The sequence below is a fragment of the Eubalaena glacialis genome, chromosome 8 (genome assembly GCF_028564815.1).
Source record: "Eubalaena glacialis isolate mEubGla1 chromosome 8, mEubGla1.1.hap2.+ XY, whole genome shotgun sequence".
Taxonomy (NCBI): Eukaryota; Metazoa; Chordata; class Mammalia; order Artiodactyla; family Balaenidae; genus Eubalaena; species Eubalaena glacialis.
The window spans coordinates 17,639,849-17,661,312 of NC_083723.1; the positions used below are offsets into that span (position 1 = coordinate 17,639,849).

The 21,464-nt window shown below is 44.2% G+C and overlaps 1 pseudogene; it reads left to right on the forward strand.

Moving 5' to 3' along the window:
- Positions 1 to 172: 172 nt before the first annotated feature.
- On the forward strand, positions 173 to 4,040 carry LOC133096591 (calpain-15-like; annotated as a pseudogene).
- The last annotated feature ends 17,424 nt before the right edge of the window (positions 4,041 to 21,464 follow it).

Here is a 21,464-nt window from a genome sequence, read left to right on the forward strand (position 1 = left end):
TGTTGAGTATGGGCCATGGGTAGATGGGGATTCATTAATCATTCTCTCTGCTTTCATTTTGTTTGAAAATTGAATTTTAAAAGAGAGAGGTAAAGCACTCATCTAGCACTGTGTCTGACCTACTGCAGTAGTTCTAAGTGGTAATTGTTGTTAAGCATACTGAAGCGCATGGATGAGTCAAATTATCCAGTTAAAGGATCATGTCCTGGTTTATAAGGTGCAATGTGAGGTGCTGAAAAACCCCCTCTGAAAATAGGCCTTTGACTTATTTCCTCTTCGTTTAGTCTCATTTGTCTCCTGGGGAACCCAGACACCTTACCCAACTGGCCTCACGGTCCCTTTTCAAACTTTCTGGATCAGGTATCTGCTCCCTAGGCAACTTCCTGTTTTTGTTTTCTTTTCATTTTTTTCTTTCTTGTTAGGAGAGGTAGTCATTTCATTGATAAAACTCAGAAAGATCAGAATTGGTGAAGTTGCACTCAAGAGCATTTGCAGATATTTAAAACTGAATCATGAAATGTGTAAGCATCGTGGCTGTCATTGCTCCATTAGGGCAGTACCTTAGGGGAGTCCCCAGGGCTGTACTCTCCAAATATGAACATTCAGGTAATTTTAACTTTGTACCAATTCATCCCATCTGCCTCTGGAGAAGCCACAGGATGGAAGGAAGGACCTGCTTTTGGGCCCCAATCGATTATTTAACTTCTTTTTGCTCTAATATTTTCATCTCTACAATGAGAATTCACCAATTTGTTCTCAACAATTTATCCACTCTACCTTCACAAAGCATTTAAGTATAAATGTGACTTATTGCAGTAAGAAACTCTTCAAATAATGATTGAAATGCTAAACATCTTAAAATTGAAATATGAATAAGGTATTTTGACTTTACTATTTAGTATCCTTTAATATTTTGTAAGATGTTCTAAATAAGAATCAACTAGTGAAACAAAAATTAATGTTTCAGAAAATATTATTTACTTCTTAAAGGACTAATGTTAGTGACACTCATAAGTACTTATTTCCTTAAGAAATAGTGGAGCATTTGACACATACCAGAAAGGAGAGTTTGATTAAAGGGTAAGAAAGGCAGGTTTCATTAGATCCAAACTTCTGTACTCGGCTTAAACTTACTTTTAAATTCAGCAGTCCCTCTCTTAAAATATTACGAAGTTACACTTAGTAAATACATGAAATCAACTGTCCCAAAGGACTGTCTCTTACAGCTTAAGACCTTCACTATTTGCTCTTTTGCTACTTTACAGAATAACAAAGAAGAGAACTGTAAGTTACGTGAATATTGGCACTAACTTGAAATAAAATAGGTCCAAATTTAGGCAACATGCAAATACACAGCAATCACTTCTGCCTCCATGACATCAAATAGACTTACAAGATACGAGGTGCAGAAGAAAACTGGCTGACTCAATACTCACTGCTTTCCTTCATGGTTGAGGCTGTGAAGCTTTCTCCTTTTACGAGAAGATGTTAGAAACACCGTTCAGTACACTAATCGCAAAGAGTGCACTTGTAAGAACGTGAAGGCTGCTGACACAGCCCCCCGTGCCCTCCCTCTTCCTCCCCAACAAAAATAAAAAAGGACTGATGCACCTGCAAAGCTATTGCCGGAACCTTGTGGATATCCACATACACGGGTTGGACTAGACAATGAAACAGACATTCAGTGGCAGTATCATCAGATGAGCGACAACAGTTCCAGATAAAAATCTTCTGGCTGAGAAGGAAGTGTCACTATTCTGAGTCAGACCCAACAAAGGGCAAAAAATAGAAGGAAGCAATACCTGATAAAGCAGCGGAGGTGATGATGTTGAAGGATCATTTGTTTAATTTCTGAAAACAAAACAAATTCAAACCTACCCAGTGTGCTTCTAAACTCTTCCGCTTTTCTGGGTCTCCCTTCATATCCAGATGCAGAGGAAGTGTTGCAGTTACCAGGAAGGAAGTTTTAACCAAGTTGATTATACGTGTGATTGCTCATTTAAAAAGTGTCAGAAATGCATTTCCTGTTAAAGCACACACAGAGAGCCCAGCACGAATGTGAGCTAAGTTGACTATATATTTTTTACTCTTCGAACTAATTTTGTAAAAAGTGTGAGAGTGGAAATGAATTAAAATGACATAGACCTAAACTGAAAATACATTCATGAGACACAAACACACAAAATGTTTTTCTGGCTAGTTCTCAGTAGAAGGAAAGGCCTCATAGCCACAATATTAGAGAAACAGCCCGGTGGGAAGATTTTTACTTTTATTTTTTTAAAACATCTTTATTGGAATATAATTGCTTTACAATGTTGTGTTAGTCTCTGCTGTATAACAAAGTCAATCAGCTATATGTATACATATATCCCCATATCCCTTCCCTCTTGCATCTCCCTCCCACCCTCCCTATCCCACCCCTCTAGCTGGTCACAAAGCACCGAGCTGATCTCCCTGTGCTATGCAGCTGCTTCGCATTAGCTATCTATTTTACATTTGGTAGTGTATATATGTCCATGCCACTCTCTCACTTCGTCCCAGCTTACCCTTCCCCGCCCCGTGTCCTCAAGTCCATTCTCTACGTCTGAGTCTTTATTCCTGTCCTGCCCCTAGGTTCATCAAAACCTTTTTTTTTTTTTTTTTTTTTACATTTCATATATGTGTTAGCATATGGTATTTGTTTTTCTCTTTCTGACTTACTTCACTCTGTATGACAGACTCTAGGTCCATCCACCTTACTACAAATAACTGAATTTCGTTTCTTTTTATGGCTGAGTAATATTCCATTGTATATATGTGCCACATCTTTTTTATCCGTTCATCTGCTGATGGACACTTGGGTTGCTTCCATGTCCTGGCTATTGTAAATAGTGCTGCAATGAGCACTGTGGTACATGACTCTTTTTAAATTATGGTTTTCTCAGGGTATATGCCCAGTAGTGGGATTGCTGGGTCGTATGGTAGTTCTATTTTTAGTTTTTTAAGGAACCTCCATACTGTTCTCCATGGTGGCTGTATCAATTTACATTCCCATCAACAGTGCAAGAGGGTTCCCTTTTCTCCGCAGTTATTGTTTGTAGATTTTTTTAATGATGGCCATTCTGACTGGTGTGAGGTGATACCTCATTGCAGTTTTGATTTGCATTTCTCTAATGATTAGTGATGTTGAGCATTCTTTCATGTGTTTGTTGGCAATCTGTATATCTTCTTGGAGAAATGTCTATTTAGATCTTCTGCCCAAATTTGGACTGGTTTGTTTGTTTGTTTGATGTTGAGCTGCATGAGCGGCTTGTATATTTTGGAGATTAATCCTTTGTCAGTTGCTTCTTCTGCAACTATTTTCTCCCATTCTGAGGGCTGTCTTTCCGTCTTGTTTATGGTTTCCTTTGCTGTGCAAAAGCTTTTAAGTTTCATTAGGTCCCATTTGTTTGTTTTTATTTCCATTTCTCTAGGAGGTGGGTCAAAAAGGATCTTGCTGTGATTTATGTCATAGAGTGTTCTGCCTATGTTTTCCTCTAAGAGTTTGATAGTGTCTGGCCTTACATTTAGGTCTTTAATCCATTTTGAGTTTATTTTTGTGTATGGTGTTAGGGAGTATTCTAATTTCATTCTTCTACATGTAGCTGTCCAGTTTTCCCAGCACCACTTATTGAAGAGGCTGTCTTTTCTCCATTGTATATTCTTGCCTCCTTTATCAAAGATAAGGTAACCTGACACACGGCTGGGCGGGGCTCATCATGGTGGTGGAGAACCAGCACCCCAAGTCTTACCTGCACGTGCAATGCGACTGCTCAGACAGCTTCAACGTGGTGTCCACGCGTGGCAGCCTGTGCACCCAGGACAGCGTGCCGCCCCTGCAGAGGCAGGTCCTGGCGATCCTGTCCCAGCTGGAGGGTAACGCCAGCTTCTCCATCACCCACCGCCTGGTGCACTGCAAGGTGGTCCAGGCCTTCCTCAGTGACTGAACGGCCTCCAAGTGTAGCCACGGCCCCCCACTCACGCCCGAGGTCGCTGGCCTGCATGGGCCCTGGCTTCTGTGACCACCCTGCCCCCCATGCCTGCGCCCATATGCACTTTACGAGGGAGACCCCAACACAGGATGCTTGAACCAGAATCTCAGGACCCCCATCCAGGGAGTGCCAGCGGCATGGCGCAGCTTCTCCTGGGCCTTCCTTCCTGCCCTTCCCTCCTACCCAGGACCTCATAGCCACCAAGCAGAATACTTCGAAGCGGCCTCTAGCTCGAGGGAGCTGTGTGCCAGCTCTTCTGACCAGCCCACCTTGAGATCTGGCTCAGACTGCCAGGGCCAAGGTGAGGCTGCCCCTTCCCCATGGGCCTGGGGCCTCCTGCCTGGCTGAGGCAGCCAAGAGCTCCATTCACAAAACCAAATCTGGGGGGTCAGAGGCCAGGACCCAGGATGAGAGCAGGGACCACCCCCTTGTGAAGGTCAGAGGCCAGAACGCCAGGTGAGAACAGGGACCACCCCCTTTGTGGGGCACGAGGTCAGGAGCCTTTTCTCCCCAGTTTGCCCCTTGGTCCCATCTCCCCCCAAGCCCTCATGAGGCAAGCAGGGGTTCCTGGAGTCCCAGCAGTGTCCCAGGAGGCAGGTGCCTGGCGACCATGGGCTCAGGCAGGGGTGGGAATACTATGCTATTTCTGGAGTGCCAGCCAGGATCGAAGCCATGCCCCAGGCTGGGGTTGCGGCAGCGGGTCAGGTGGTCCTGAACCCGGGCCCAGCCCTGTGCTTGGTGAGGGGGTTTGTCCTCAGCACCACCTGACCTCTGCTGGGAGGAACAGAGTCCAGGAGAACTCCTTGGCCAGCCCTGTCCAGTCACATGCAGGGTGTGGCCCCTCCCAGCCCCGCCCTGCCTCAGAAGCCCAGTGTCCTCCCTGTGGCTGCTCAGCCCTGAGTTCTGTGTCTGCCCCAGGATGACTGAGGCCAGCTTCCTGGGCCACCTTGCCTCACTGCCCTGCAGCCCCCAGGCAGCAGGTGGCCAAGTCTATGGCCTCTTGCTTCCCATGGGGCTTGCAGGGGGGTGGGTTTACACCTGGAGAAGCACCCAGAAGCACTAGACTCCCCTTTGGGCCTCCTTTATATTCCTCCTTTTACTCTGAGCTGTGAGTATTTTTAACCCTGTACATATGGCAGCTCTTCTGACACAGAGGCTATTTTATCAATTGTCAGTACCATCCCTGTAGGATGATTCTCCATGGGTGTTTCCAGACTCAGCCTCCAATGGACCAGATAAAAATGTTTTGTTTTGTTAAAAAAAAAAAAAAAAAAGATAAGGTGACCGTATGTGCGTGGGTTTATCTCTTGGCTTTCTATCTTGTTCCATTGACTGTATTTCTGTTTTTGTGCCAGTACCATACTGTCTTGATTACTGTAGCTTTGTAGTATAGTCTGAAGTCAGGGAGCCTGATTCCTCCAGCTCCGTTTTTCTTTCTCAGGATTGCTTTGGCTCTTTGGGGTCTTCTGTGTTTCCATACAAATTGTGAAATTTTTTGTTCTAGTTCTTTGAAAAATGCCATTGGTAGTTTGATGGGGATTGCATTGAATCTGTAGATTGCTTTGGGTAGTATAGTCATTTTCACAATATTGATTCTTCCAATCCAAGAACATGGTATATCTCTCCATCTGTTTGTATCATCTTTAATTTCTTTCATCAGTGTCTTACAGTTCTCTGCGTACAGATCGTTTGTCTCCTTAGGTAGGTTTATTGCTAGGTATTTTATTCGTTTAGTTGCAGTGGTAAATGGGAGTGTTTCCTTAATTTCTCTTTCAGATTTTTCGTCATTAGTGTGTAGGAATGCAAGAGATTTCTGTGCATGGATTTTATATTCTGCTACTTTACCAAATTCATTGATTAGCTCTAGTAGTTTTCTGGTAGCCTCTTTAGGATTCTCTATGTATAGTATCATGTCATCTGCAAACAGTGACAGTTTTACTTCTTCTTTTCTGATTTGGATTCCTTTTATTTCTCTTTCTTCTCTGATTGCTGTGGCTAAAACTTCCAAAACTATGTTGAATAATAGTGGTGAGAGTGGACAACCTTGTCTTGTTCCTGATCTTAGAGGAAATGATTTCAGTTTTTCACCATTGAGAATGATGTTGGCTGTGGGTTTGTCATATATGGCCTTTATAATGTTGAGGTAAGTTCCCTCTATGCTTACTTTCTGGAGAGTTTTTATCATAAATGGGTGTTGAATTTTGTCAAAAGCTTTTTCTGCATCTATTGAGATGACCATATGGTTTTTCTCCTTCAATTTGTTAATATGGTTTATCACATTGATTGATTTGCATATATTGAAGAATCCTTGCATTCCTGGGATAAACCCCACTTGATCATGGTGTATGATCCTTTTAATGTGCTGTTAGATTCTGTTTGCTACTGTTTTGTTGAGGATTTTTACATCTATGTTCATCAGTGATATTAGCCTGTAGTTTTCTTTCTTTGTGACATCTTTGTCTGGTTTTGGTATCAGGGTGATGGTGGCCTCTTAGAATGAGTTTGGGAGTGTTCCTCCTTCTGCTATATTTTGGAAGAGTTTGAGAAGGATAGGTGTTATCTCTTCTCTAAATGTTTGATAGAGTTCACCTGTGAAGCCATCTGGTCCTGGGCTTTTGTTTGTTGGAAGATTTTTAATCCCAGTCTCAACTTCAGTGCTTGTGATTGGTCTGTTCCTATTTTCTTTCTTCCTGGTTCAGTCTCAGAAGGTTGTGCTTTTCTAAGAATTTGTCCATTTCTTCCAGGTTGTCCATTTTATTGGCATATAGTTGCTTGCAGTAATCTCTCAGGATTTTTCGTATTTCTGCAGTGTCAGTTGTTACTTCTCCTTTTTCATTTCTAATTCTGGTGATTTGAGTCTTCTCCCTTTTTTTCTTGATGAGTCAAGAAAATCAATTTTGTTTATTTTCTCAAAGAACCAGCTTTTATTTTTATTGATCTTTGCTATTGTTTCCTTCATTTAATTTTCATTTATTTCTGATCTGATCTTTATGATTTCTTTCCTTCTGCTAACATTGGGGTTTTTTTTTGTTCTTTCTCTAATTGCTTTAGGTGTAAGTTTAGGTTGTTTGAGAGTTTTCTTGTTTCTTGAGGTACATTGTGTTGCTGTAAACTTCCCTCTTAGAACTGTTTTTGCTGCATCCCATAGGTTTTGGGTCGTTGTGTTTTCTTTGTCATTTGTTTCTAGGTACTTTTTGATTTCCTCTTTGATTTCTTCAGTGATCTCTTGGTAATTTAGTAGCATATTGTTTAGCCTCTGTGTGTTTGTATTTTTTACAGTTTGTTTTTTCCTGTAATTGATATCTAGTCTCATAGAGTTGTGGTTGGAAAAGATACTTGATACAACTTCAGTTTTCTTAAATTTACTGAGGCTTGATTTGTGACCCAAGATATGATCTACCCTGGAGAATGTTCCATGAGCACTTGAGAAGAAAGTGTATTCTGTTGTTTTTGGATGGAATGTCCTATAAATATCAATTAAGTCCATCTTGTTTAATGTATCATTTAAAGCTTGTGTTTCCTTATTTGTTTTCATTTTGGATGATCTGTCCATTGGTGAAAGTGGGGTGTTAAAGTTCCCTACTTCAATTGTGTTACTGTCGATTCCCCCTTTTATGGCTGTTAGTATTTGACTTATGTATTGAGGCGCTCTTATGTTGGGTGCATAAATATTTATAATTGTTATATCTTCTTCTTGGATTGATCCCTTGATCATTATGTAGTATCCTTCTCTGTCTCTTGTAATAGTCTTTGTTTTAAAGTTTATTTTGTCTGATATGAGAATTGCTACTCCAGCTTTCTTTTGATTTCCATTTGCATGGAATATCTTTTTCCATCCCCTCACTTTCAGTCTGTATGTGTCCCTAGGTCTGAAGTGAGTCTCTTGTAGACAGCATATATATGGGTCTTGTTTTTGTATCCATTCAGCCAGTCTGTGTCTTTTGGTTGGAGCATTTAATCCATTTACATTTAAGGTAGTTATCGATATATAGTTGCTATTACCATTTTCTTAATTGTTTGGGGTTTGTTTTTGTAGGTCTTTTCCTTCTCTTGTGTTTCCTGCCTAGAGAAGTTCCTTTAGCATTTGTTGTAAAACTGGTTTGGTGGTGCTGAATTCTCTTCACTTTTGCTTGTCTGTAAAGGTTTTAATTTCTCCGTGGAATCTGAATGAGACCCTTGCTGGGTAGAGTAATCTTGGTTGTAGGTTTTTTCCTTTCATCAGTTTAAATATATCCTGCCACTCCTTTCTGGCTTGCAGAGTTTTTGCCGAAAGATCCGCTGTTATCCTTATGGGGAGGGGGTGGGAAGATTTTTAAAGAGCCTAATTAAACCCATTAGTCCTGCAAAGCCCATCAATTAATTTTCCCTCATGGGAGTGCACGTGACTCCTTATTCATACCCTGTAACAGAGGCATAAGGGAAGAGAAACCTAGTGATCCGGGGGATTGAGTTATGAAGCTGAACGTTTTCAAATACAAAGTCTGCAAGTTCACTTCCTTAGGCTGGTGAGACAGTTCTCTATTTTTTCAAAGCGTTTGGTCTCCAAAATATCACTGGCTCAAACTGAAAGTACAGTGTGCATGTGTTTGTGTGTCTGCTAGGGGTGGAGACTTACTGAGAGCAATGATTGACTGCAGACAAAATAGAAGGAGGTTTGTTGGTGTCCCGGGGATTGCGGGCTGAGCACTGCCCCACTGAGCCAGAGGGTCACTGGGAGATGGGATCCTGATTCCCAGGCGAGTAGAAAATCCATAGAAAAGCCATCCTCCATCACTTTTACAGCAGCTCTGTATCTCCCAGGTGACCTCTGTTCCTTCTGGATCCTGAACCAGTGCCCCCTCTCCTCCATCTCAGGATTTCCTATACTACAGTTCATCCTCCAACCTAGGCTCTTATGGACTCCGGCTGAGGCCCAGGGACAAGAGGGAGAATGGCCTTGGCCTCATTGGTTTCTTGGAGATGGATAATTAAGAGTTCCTCTCAGTTATTCTGACATCAAGATAAATGATTGTCTCATCTGATCTATTTCCTTTCACAGTAGTCCTCTTGGACTTTAACCTTCTACAAACAGTGCTGTAATAGTTGACATCAGCAGGCAAACTATTTAACTCAAAGGCTGCCTCCCTCCCAAATATTTAGAGGGATCTTATCAGTTTCCCAAAGTATATAGGAATACACCCTTAGGAAACTGGCGGCTTTAGAAGCCTCAGAGTTGGCATTCTTGGTTGATTCAAGGGAGGGACCAAGGAGCCACACCTTAGAAGTTTGCCAAGCTGTACTTCACCCAGAATGGGAGGGATAGGTGGGCTGGGTGGGAGTTTGGGGCTGGTAGGGCTGACCACAGGACCATGAGCTTGGCCAGCTCTGTTCCACAGATCATTCAACAGATTCCTTCCCTGCCCTGGCTCTGTCACACAGAGGAGGCCAAGTCCCAACCAGACACCACATACACACACACACTAATTATCTCAGAAATGCTAGACTCCAGCTCTTGGGTCTCTTTGCCTCCGTAGGAACTACTTAGCTAAGTCCAATTATGCAAAGGTTGTCTGTTCTATGACTAAGCTTGCAAATACTTCACGCTTTTTTGGTGGTTTGAGATTAAGTACCCTGCTCTTCCACAAATCCTAATATAGCCACTAAAATTTGACTATATGTAGTAGATGTTTCAGGGGAGAAATAATGGCCAGATTCTCATTCCTGTATGTGGATATTTCCTCCATGCAGAAGAATTCTTTACTAGTTGGGGCCTCTTGTATCCCCAGATTTTTCAGGTTAGAAAACCCCTCAGCCTTATCACTATCTTGTTTTATTACTATGTTTTTCTCTTTTCTTCTTTTTTTCTCTTCTGTGAATCTCCGTTTTCCATATAGTAGACATACATGACATTTTGACTGAAAATAATGCAATCAAATAGCCTGACCATCTTTATCACATCCAACCATCATGGGAACGACAAGATCAAACAGATTAGAAAATAAGAACAGAGTAAGAGGTGACAACAGTCTAGAAACAGATGAAGAATGAATTATTTGCTATGAGGAAGGCTGCTTTGTGACAGCCTTCAGAGAAAGTATTTGTGGTCTAGTTAGAGAGACAAGATATGCAGATGAAAAAAATAATGTACAATGTGATAGTATGTATAGGCCTAGTGGTTTTAAAAGTGTATTATGTAACAGTCCTTACATAATACAACAGTTTACTGGAGGAGGTCACTTGGGGTGAGATTTCAAGCAATTTAAATATGCAAGGGGAGGTCCAGGATTTAAGGCAAGAGGAATCAGCGGGGAAAGTCTTCAAGCCAAAAAGTATTTGAGGGACAGTGAACTGATCAGTTCCCTGAACTGGAGGGTTTGTGAAAGACAGCATTGGGAGATATGGGAAAGACATAGGAAGACAGGCCTGTGTTCTGAAACTTATTTCATGTCTTGGTGCATGTAAATAGTAACAACATTTGTGTGGTACACTGGGTGCAACGGACTAAATGTTTGTGTCCCCCCAACTCCCAATTTGTATGCTGAAATCCTAACCCCCCAATGTGGTGCTATTAGGAGGGGGGTGGGCCTTTGGGAGGTGATTAGGTCATGAGGGTTGTGCCCTTATAAAAGGGTCCCCAAAGAGCTCTCTTGCTGTGTTTCTGCCCTGTGAGGACACAAGGAGAATATAGCAGTCTGCAACCCGGAAGAGGACCCTCACTAGAACCCAGCCATGTTGGTGCCCTCATCTCAGATTCTTAGCCTTCAGAACTGTGAGAAATAAATTTGTTGTTTATAGCCACTCAGTCTATTGGACTTTGTTATAGCAGCCAGAACTGGCTGTGACACTGGGATAAAGTGAAGAGGTTCCTCAAAGCATGAGACAGTGCCTGTATCTCCAAGGGCCTGGGATGCCTTTGAGGCACGCTGGTTGGGAAGCTGTTATTTAGAGTAGCTATCCGACTCAGACATGTGGGTATCTCGCAGCTTGACAAAGCATTGGAATCCATCTTTTCATATTTTTTAGTTCAGCCTCAGATGTTTGAAATGAAGGAAATGATAGCAAAGATCAATAAAACTAAAAGCTGGTTCTTTGAGAAGATAAACAAAATTGATAAACCATTAGCCAGACTCATCAAGAAAAAAAGGGAGAAGACAAATCAACAGAATTAGAAATGAAAAAGGAAAAGTAACAACTGACCCTGCAGAAATACGAAGGATCCTGAGAGATTACTACAAGCAACTATATGCCAATAAAATGGACAACCTGGAAGAAATGGACAAATTCTTAGAAAAGCACAACCTTCTGAGACTGAACCAGGAAGAAAGAGAAAATAGGAACAGACCAATCACAAGCACTGAAATTGAGACTGTGATTAAAAATCATAGTAAAAGTTTAGAGAAAAGAAGCCACAGGAAATCAGTCACAGTCAATGCAACCCCAAGGATCTACAGTCAGATCCCGGTGCCTGTGGGGACATTCCATTCTTATTATCAGAAATTGACCACTGAGGGCACTTTTCTCAGTTTCCTTGTTCAGCTCAACTTGGCCGATAAAGTTTAGTAAGCACTCGACAAATTTCTAGAAAAGATTTTTCTGTAAATTGACTCTTAGAAGTCCAAATTCCTTGGCGTGATACATCAGACCCTTTATGATCTATCCCTTATAGTCTATGGACTGTACTATGCCATTTTCTCTAAGGGACTTGAGCATCCCTGGAGTGTGGTATCTGCTGGGGTTCGGGAACCAGTGCCCTGAGGATACCGACAAACCATGGTATGCAGTTTGCATAACCTCCCCTGGGAGGGCTTTCTAGTTTAGGGTTAGGAAAGCTTTCCTCCATTTGTGATCACCACAGAAGTAACAGTAACATCAATACTACCAAGAACAAACTCTTCCATAGCTCTTTCCACGTGTCTTACATTATTCTAAGCACTTTAATATATTAATTCATTTAATTCTCACAACGTTCCAAGGAAAAGGGCGTTACTATGACGCCCACGGGCAGATGTTGAAAGTAAGGCACAGGGGAGTTCAGTGGCTTGCCCCAGGTCCCACAGCTGCTAAGAGGTCATTGTCATAGCGCTTCTCCGGGGTGACAGCTGTTTACCAGGCTGCCTCCTCCGCGAGATTGTGAGTTCTTGGAGGCTGTGAATGCTCTGTTCACCACGGAATTCCCCAGGCCTAACACAGTGCTTGGCACATACAAAGTGATGGCCTCAGTAACTATTTGTGGATTAGATAATCTGCACGGAGTATCTCTTTTTGGAAAGTCAGTGGATTCCCTTGTATTTACAGGAAGCAACAGGGATATTGGATGATACCCCTGAAGCCTCCCAGATCAGCTGAAACCCAGGCATCCCCTCCCTCCCATGGAAACTCCTCACCCAAAGCCCTGTAAGCTACCTGCTCTTAAAACCTCAGCACAGAAAACTTGCGAGGATAATGGTGTGTAGAGTATGGAACTTGCGAAGGACCCCAGTTTGACTAATGTTAATTATAAGGAACTGTTCAATACAGTGCTTGAGAAATATCCCCTTTATAGCTCCTTTGCCTGATCCAATTTATTAGTTCTCTTTGTGGTTCCCTTATTAATTGTGACAGAAATATAAGACCAAAAACTGCCTGTACCACATCCTTGTGAGCAAGAAATTCTCCCATATGATGGATACCCAGACCCATCCCTGGGACCCTGCCTTCTGAATTACCTGCAGACTGTCTAGAATTTTAATCTATCTACCTACACACCTGTCCAATCACCTGCCTCTTCTCTATCTACCTCTTACACACGTCCCATGATCCTGACAGAGACAAAGCTGTTTGCAGTAAACAGGGAGTGAAGTTTCCAAGCCAGGGACGGTTCCTTCATTCCTGGGATTTTTCCTGTCCAAGGGCAGAGCAGAGAGTCCTAGGAGAGGGGAAGGCTTAGTAGACCGGCTTGGATGGAGCCTGCTTTCAAAGCCCTGGTCCTGAGGCTCCAAAGGTGACAAAATATCAATAGAAGCTGCTTCTCTGGCCATTATACAGGATGTTGTTCCTTCCAAAGCCCTGGATCCTGGCATAGAGTCTGGCAGGAGTCACATCCCGCTGGAAGGAAGCACAGAGGGTGCCCTGCCTCTCCAGGTTTAGGGAAAGGGTGCAGGGGCACGGACTGGGGGTGGGGAGGGTTTGCGGGCGTGGGTCCCCAGCCAGCTTTTTCCTGGCTGGGGACACAGCAGCACACGTTCCCTTGCTCTGTACCTGGGAGGAATCCTCTTCCCTCCAAAGCTCAGCCAGCTTTTGTTGCAGTTACCCATGTTGTGGGTCTGTTTAATCCCACGACAGTTTTCAGCAGATCGGGAGAAGCCCTGATGGGTGTATCTCAGTGAGGCTGTGAGTTTCCCCCGGAGCGTCCCCTCGGCTCCCCGCCCGCCGGCCGCAGCATTTCTCCTTTTCTTTTAAAGTGGATGCCTGGCCACCCCTCCCCTCTCTCCTTCCTTCCTTCCTTTTCTTTTAAAATAGTATTTACTGACTCGCGGGGGAGGGGCTTCTGCGCTGCTGGTAATGGTCTGTTTCTTGATGAGGTGCTGGCTGAACGGTGTGACCAATTTGTGAACTGTCACTTCTCTGTGTGTGTGTTATACATCAGTAGAAGTTCAAAAATTAGTACTTACCTAAAATTACTTTTACTTAAAAATGTCTCAAGTTTAAGTGACTTCCCCTATTTCTTAATTAACTGGGGGTTTATTTCCTTCTTTTTTCTCCACATTCTTGCAGTCTCCTTTCTATCTGAATCTTGCTATTTCAGCTGGAGGCCAGTGCTGGACCATCGTGTCTGCCTCTCAAAGCAGTGACCTCTGCCCAAACACTCCATCTTTGTATATAGTGGAGGGCCCTCTGGCAGGGCAGAATGTCATAAAGGAAACATGGTCCCATGTGGACTCATTTGGAGGGAAAGGGGTCTCTGATCCAAGCTGCTGTGTGGAATTCCACTTAATTATTCATTGACTTGTGCATTCATTGCCATTTGTTCATGCGTTCATTCAACATTTATTATTGAATATCATCCAAATGCTGGCACATGGATTCCTGTCTGCAAGGAGCTTGCAACCTAGCAGGCAGACAGGATGCCCACCTGTCATCATCATGCGGCGGGGAACATGAGCTGGACCCTGAGAGCTGCACAGGGAAAGGGTAATAGCAGTTTGGAGCAGGAGGCTGTCTTTTCCAACCAAGCCTTCCAAAGGGAAGGCCTCATTCGGGGTGGTAGGCAGAACGGGTAGAGCTCACAGGCAGAGGTGGGGGAAAAGAGCAGTCCCGCAGAAGGAATAACATACGGCGGTCAAAGCTCAGAAGAATGAAATTTCCTCAAGTAGTCCAGAATGGGAGAAGAGGCCAAGAGAGGGTGAGCTGTGGCCAAGTCATGGTGTTCCTGCCCTGGCCCTGGCAAGAAGCATTCTGCAGGAGGTGTTAAACAATTGGGAAGAGCCAAATTTAACAGGGTTGGGGGAGGGGCAGGGTTAGAGTACATCTTTAGGGGCCCCTGGTCTTTCTTCTTTCGATTAACAGCTTTATTGAGGATTACTTTATTACGTAGCATCCCGTTCAGTTTTAACCTTTCACATGGTTCTCTGACGCAAATGCAGCAGTCCTGATGTATTCATGAGTGTATGATAACTGTGGTAGTTGCTATAACAAAATCTCAGTGGTTTCTTTCTTTCTCACATCATAGTCCCAGGCTGGTTGGGTGGGGCAGGTGCTATTCTAAGCATTCGTTCAGGACCCAGCTCCTTCCAGCTCGTGGTTCTACTCTCCCCTTGGGTCTTGAGTCCTCCACTGGGTCTGAGAATGGCCCGCATCTCTTGTGCCCATGTTCCATTGGCCAGAACTCTGTCACGTGACCCACCTAACACCAAGGGTGGCTGGGACATACAGCCTATCCGCGTGCCCGGGGGGAAAGAAAGTAGGTTTGGCCAAGCCGTAGCATTATGTTTGCCACAATATATTAGAGATGACAGGGCTTTGATGAGCGTGATAAAATTTAAGTGCTATCGTATATCTAATTTCATGCATTATGAATTATTTCTATCATAAGACACTTAGAATATGGCCCATCAGCCTTAGGCAGTCATTGATGTTGTGATTATTTCTTGTTTCTATGTTGAGTGGTTAGTGATAACCAAAGGCTTTTACAGAACCAGAAACTGGCAGTTCTCCCTCTTGCTGTCTCCAAATTCCTCTGTAATAATTCAGTTCCTTCTTCACTTGCTGGGAAATTCTCTTCTAATCAGACAGGGCAGTAATCCAGAGGATACACAGAGGCGACTGGAGAGAGATTAGTAGAAAGCTAAGGAATTACGTTAGCTGACTTTGTCATTGTCAAGGCCAACCAAAAAATTCACATTTTTGGAGTAGCGTTTTGTCCATTTATCCTACTACCCCATCACTATTAAAGTTTATTTCTCATAATAAAAGTTCATTTTCATAAACTTGAAAAAGAAAACTATTTTTAATAAAATGTTTATGTGTATCATCAACAGGGTAGGGGATTGGTGGAAGGTCTGGGTCATGTAGTCATTTGAAGACCAGGCTGAAGGCTCTGCCATCTCCAACGTGGGGCTTTCTAGGTTGCCTCAAGCATCAACATCCAGCCAGAAGATGAGAGCAGTGGATGGTGCATGTTTATGGGTTGGACCTGAAAGTGGCAAATGGCATTTCCATCTCCATTTCATTGGTCAGAACTCAGTCATGTAACCCCACCTATTGCAAGGGTCTGAGAAATACTGGCCCTGTTGCAACTCAGCAACTCTATCCTATGTGGTGGAGGGAGGGTCATCAGTCTTTGGTGAACAAGTCATCTCTGCCACAGCGGGGCTACCAACTTCTCTTTCTTTAAACTTACACACAGCACCCTTGCCCTGCCAAAATGAGATGTACTAGGGATGGTGGTTTCAAGAAACAACGGAGACCTTGCTTGAATACAATGGTTCTAAAAGAATGAAATGCTTTGTTGTCATTGGATTGACAATATAAATTTGTTGGATTGATAATACGCGTACCAAACAGGGGGATAGATAGTGTGGATTGTTGTGTGGCACAAAGGTCCAAAGGAGGTAAAAGGCAAAAGCAGATGTGGTAGTCAGTAGGGCTGGTGACAAACACTCCAGTCTCCTAGGAGGCGGGTGGTAAGATGATATTCCCCACCCCCTTTGAAGTTAGGATGATCACTGATTTGCTTTGACCAATGGAATTTGAGCACAGAAGTGTGTCACAAGTTGCCATGTTTCCTTCCCTGTGCTGTGGAGAACTTGGAAGCACCTGTTGAGATGGAACCTTGTCACCCCGGCCCCTGCAAGACTGGGATCAGTAGAACTCTCCAGTTCTCTCGTGGTGAGTCAAGCTGCTGAAATCTCGGAGTGGTTTGCAACTGTAGACCAACCTAGTATGTTCTGACTGTTACATCAGGTAAAGGTCCTTCTTGAAAAAATAGGCTGACATAAGATTTTGCATCAGATTTTAAAAGGTTAAACGTCACTCTATGGGGTTTGAAATCTAAAGTTGCTTTGGGTGGAAGACTTTGTTGATATCAACATTAAGTGGTATGAACCAGTCCTATTTATTCATTAAAATACAATATTTAATTTTAAAATGCTTCAAAAGTGATGCTATAAACTTCATTTTTTATTTTTTATTTATTTATTTTCCTTATTTTTTTGGCTACGTTGGGTCTTAGTTGCGGCACATGGGATCTTCTTTGAGGCATGCAGAATCTTTTGTTATGGCACACGGGCTTCAGAGCACGTGGGCTCTGTATTTTGTGGCATGTGTGGGCTGTCTTGTTGAGGCACACGAGCTCGATAGTTGTGGAGCAGGGGCTTAGTTGCCCCACAGCATGTGGGATCTTAGTTCCCTGACCAGGGATCAAACCCATGTGCCCTACAGTGGAAGGTGATTCTTTACCACTGGACCACCAGGGAAGTCCCCAAACTTTTTTTTTTTTTAAATTAACTAATTTATTTATTTTTGGCTGCGTTGGGTCCTTGTTGCTGCGCATGGGCTTTCTCTAGTTGCAGCGAGCGAGGGCTACTCTTTGTTGCAATGCACGGGCTTCTCAGTGAGGTGGGCTTTCTTGTTGCGGGGCACAGGCTCTAGGTGCGCAGGCTTCAGTAGTTGTGGCACACGGGCTCAGTAGTTGTGGCACACAGGCTCAGTAGTTGTGGCACGCGGGCTTCAGTAGTTGTGGCATGCGGGCTCAGTAGTTGTGGGTCACAGGCTCTAGAGCATAGGCTCAGTAGTTTTGGCACACGGGCTTAGTTGCTCCGCAGCATGTGGGATCTTCCCGGACCAGGGCTCGAACCCGTGTCCCCTGCATTGGCAGGCGGATTCTTAACCACTGCGCCACCGGGGAGGTCCCCCTAAACTTCTTTATTATATAAAATATCAGAGAAAGAGCAAACATTTTATCTAATGTTTAAGCTACACAGTTATAGACAAAAAATAGCTGATTTTTATTTCCAGCTGTTTTAAAATAAGATATAATCATCAGAGTTTTCGATGCAGATTTTAGTAAAAGTAGATTTCATATAATTCTTTTTGTCTTTTTTTATGCTACTGTTCCTCTTTCCCCGCAGAGATTTTGTGTGGCTTTTCTTAGAACCTCCTCCTTCTTAATGGTATTGAAATAACTGGAATTAATACCAGAGGCTCTTTTTCTTCGTTTCCTCACTTCTGCTTTAAAAATTCTATGATTACCATATTTAAATTGCATTATCAGTCTATTTGCCACCAGTGCCAAGATTCACCATGGATGCCTTACATCCTGTGCCCCAAAATGCCTCGCGATAACAAAGATGATGACAATACTAAACCATGTGCATCCACCTTAGTGTGAGGCAGTAGGTTATGAGGGCTTCCTATTTTACAGGACAGCAGGAAGTTCAAAACTTGGTAGGAAACAGGGCTATGCTAGTGTTTTCCAAGGGTCAGACAACATCAGAACCCTCTGGGAGACTTGTTCAAAATGTGGGTTCTTAGTTTCACTCCAGTCTCCCTGAACCAAAACTTCCAGAGAAAGGACATGGGAATCTGCATTTTTAACAGTCTCTCCAGTTGATTCTGGTGGACAGCTGGGTCCATCTCAGCAAAGGCCAGAGAGGACCCCAGAGGCCAGCACAGGGCAGCATGCCCTCCTTGCCCTTCCTCTGTGGTGAGGATAAGGGCGCTTCCATGTGCCCATAAACCATTTGGGATGTGAGAGATGGTGAGACTGTTCAAGAGGAGAGACTCTCTGATAGGGAGTTTGAGCTTCGAGTTAACTAAATATTTACCCAAAGGAGACTTTTCACAATTGATAAGACTGAGGGACTTTAATTGGCAAGTTAATTTTTCCCTGTTGGTGGAAGTAGAGGCTCAAAGGCAAAATAATTCAGTTACAGGAACGAGATACCTTTTTTTCTTTGCACAACAGAATCATGGTCTATAAATATATTCCATACCCTTTAAACAACCCAGAATTTCCAAAATATAGTTGACATTAAAATGTTTTTTCAAGTGAAATTTATTAAAATTCTGCAGAAACTACTGTTCTCTGGAGTACATTTTGGGAAATGTTGCCCCACATTATTTTGCGTCTTCCTGTTGTCGAGTCAAACTTGGGTCCACTTGCCCATGCACAGTAAAGCCAATCTACTGATACCAGCTTGGGATGAAGGAAAGTACAGCATTTATTGCAAGGCGTCCAACCTGGGGCCAAAAGGGGAATAGGCAGCTTATGCTCAAAAGAGCAGAACTCTCTGATGGCTTTCAGGGAAGAGTTTTCAACACAGTGTGAGGGAGAGGTTCGCAGGGTGCCTGATTAGCTCCTGGACATTCCTCTGATTGATTGGTACGAGGTTACAGGGTGATGTTTAGCGAATCTCAATTATCAGATTTCTGGCTCAAACCAGTCTGGGGTCTATGTGCTTGTGGGCAGCATAGAGTTAACTTCTTCCACCTGGAGGGGGTTTCAGTATCTGCAAAACAGCTCAAAGGATGTGGCTCAGAATATTATCTACAGTCCTTGAGGAGGAACTAAAGGTCCTCGACTTTGTCTTTTATGGCTAAACTATTATTATTTTGTCGTGCTTATTTTCCTTTGTTTCCGCATTTTCTTACTTCTCTGATAACATACTCTTTAGAAATCAGGGAAGGCCTAGGAGGCTAAAGCTTTTCAACAGACAAGAGGCAGGGGACACAGGGGTTTGTCCCAGGGAAGGCCCCGCAGCGTCCTGCTTGGTTTCAACCTGTCTGTGTGTGTGTACCATGTGTATTTCTATAATCTTAAAAAACATTGGGGAGGAGCTTCAAGATGGCGGAAGAGTAAGACGCGGAGATCACCTGCCTCCCCACAAATACATCAGAAATACATCTACATGTGGAACAACTCCTACAGAACACCTACTGAACGCTGGCAGAAGACCTCAAACCTCCCAAAAGGCAAGAAACTCCCCACGTACCTGGGTAGGACAAAAGAAAAAAGAAAAAACAGAGACAAAAGAATAGGGACGGGACCTGCACCAGTGGGAGGGAGCCGTGAAGGAGGAAAGGTTTCCACACACTAGGAAGCCCCTTTGTGGGCGGAGACTGCGGGTGGCGGAGGGGAAGCTTCGGAGCCACGGAGGAGAGCGCAGCCACAGGGGTGCGGAGGGCAGAGCGGAGAGATTCCCGCACAGAGGCTCGGAGCCGAGCAGCACTCACCAGCCCGAGAGGCTTGTCTGCTCACCCGCCGGGGCGGGCGGGGGCTGGGAGCTGAGGCTCGGGCTTCGGTCGGATCGCAGGGAGAGGACTGGGGTTGGCGGCGTGAACACAGCCTGAAGGGGCTAGTGCGCCACAGCTAGCCGGGAGGGAGTCTGCGAAAAGGTCTGGAGCTGCCGAAGAGGCAAGAGACTTTTTCTTGCCTCTTTGTTTCCTGGTGCACGAGGAGAGGGGATTAAGAGCGCCGCTTAAAGGAGCTCCAGAGACGGGCGCGAGCCGCGGCTATCAGCGCGGACCCCAGAGACGGGCATGAGACGCTAAGGCTGCTGCTGCCGCCACCAAGAAGCCTGTGTGCGAGCACAGGTCACTCTCCACACCGCCCCTCACGGGAGCCTGTGCAGCCCGCCACGGCCAGGGTCCCGTGATCCAGGGACAACTTCCCCAGGAGAACGCACGGCGCGCCTCGGGCTGGTGCAACGTCATGCCGGCCTCTGCCGCCGCAGGCTCGACCCGCATCCGTACCCCTCCCTCCCCCCGGCCTGAGTGAGCCAGAGACCCCGAAGCAGCTGCTCCTTTAACCCCGTTCTGTCTGGGCGGGGAACAGACGCCCTCGGCGACCTACACGCAGAGGCGGGTCCAAATCCAAAGCTGAACCCCGGGAGCTGTGCGAACAAAGAGGAGAAAGGGAAATCTCTCCCAGCAGCAGAGGATTAAATCTGCACAATCAACTTGATGTATCCTGCATCTCTGGAATACCTGAATCGACAACGAATCATCCCAAATTGACGAGGTGGATTTTGGGAGCAACAATATATATATATTTTTTCCCTTTTTCTCTTTTTGTGAGAGTGTATGTGTATGTTTCTGTGTGTGATTTTGTCTGTATAGCTCTGCTTTTACCATTTGTCCTAGAGTTCTGTCTGTCCTTTTTTTTAAGTATAGTTTTTAGCACTTGTTATCATTGGTGGATTTGTTTTTTGGTTTGGTTGCTCTTCTTTCTTTCTTTTTTAGTATTTAAAAAAATTTTTTTTTAATAATTATTTTTTATTTTAATAACTTTTTAATTTAATTTAATTTAATTTAATTTTATCTTCTTCTTTCTTTCTTTTGTTTTTCTCCCTTTTATTCTGAGCCATGTGGATGACAGGCTCTTGGTGCTTCAGCCAGGCGTCAGGGCTGTGCCTCTGAGGTGGGAGACCCAAGCTCAGGACACTGGTCCACAAGAGACCTCCCAGCTCCACGTAATACCAAATGGCGAAAATCTCCCAGAGATCTCCATCTCAACGCCAAGACCCAGCTCCACTCAACGACCAGCAGGCTACAGTGCTGGTCACCCTATGCCAAACAACTAGCAAGACAGGAACACAACCCAACCCATTAGCAGAGAGGCTGCCTAAAATCATAATAAGGCCACAGACACCCCAAACCACACCACCAGACGTGGACCTGGCCACCAGAAAGACAAGATCCAGCCTCATCCACCAGAACACAGGCATCAGTCCCCTCCACCAGGAAGCCTACACAACCCACTGAACCAACCTCACGCACTGGGGGCAGGAAACAGAAGCAACAGGAACTACGAGCCTGGAGCCTGAAAAAAGGAGACCCCAAACACAGTGAGTTAAGCAAAATGAGAAGACAGCGAAACATGCAGCAGATGAAGGAGCAAGGTAAAAACCCACTAGGCCTAACAAATGAAGAGGAAATAAGCAGTCTACCTGAAAAACAATTCAGAATAATGATAGTAAAGATGATCCAAAATCTTGG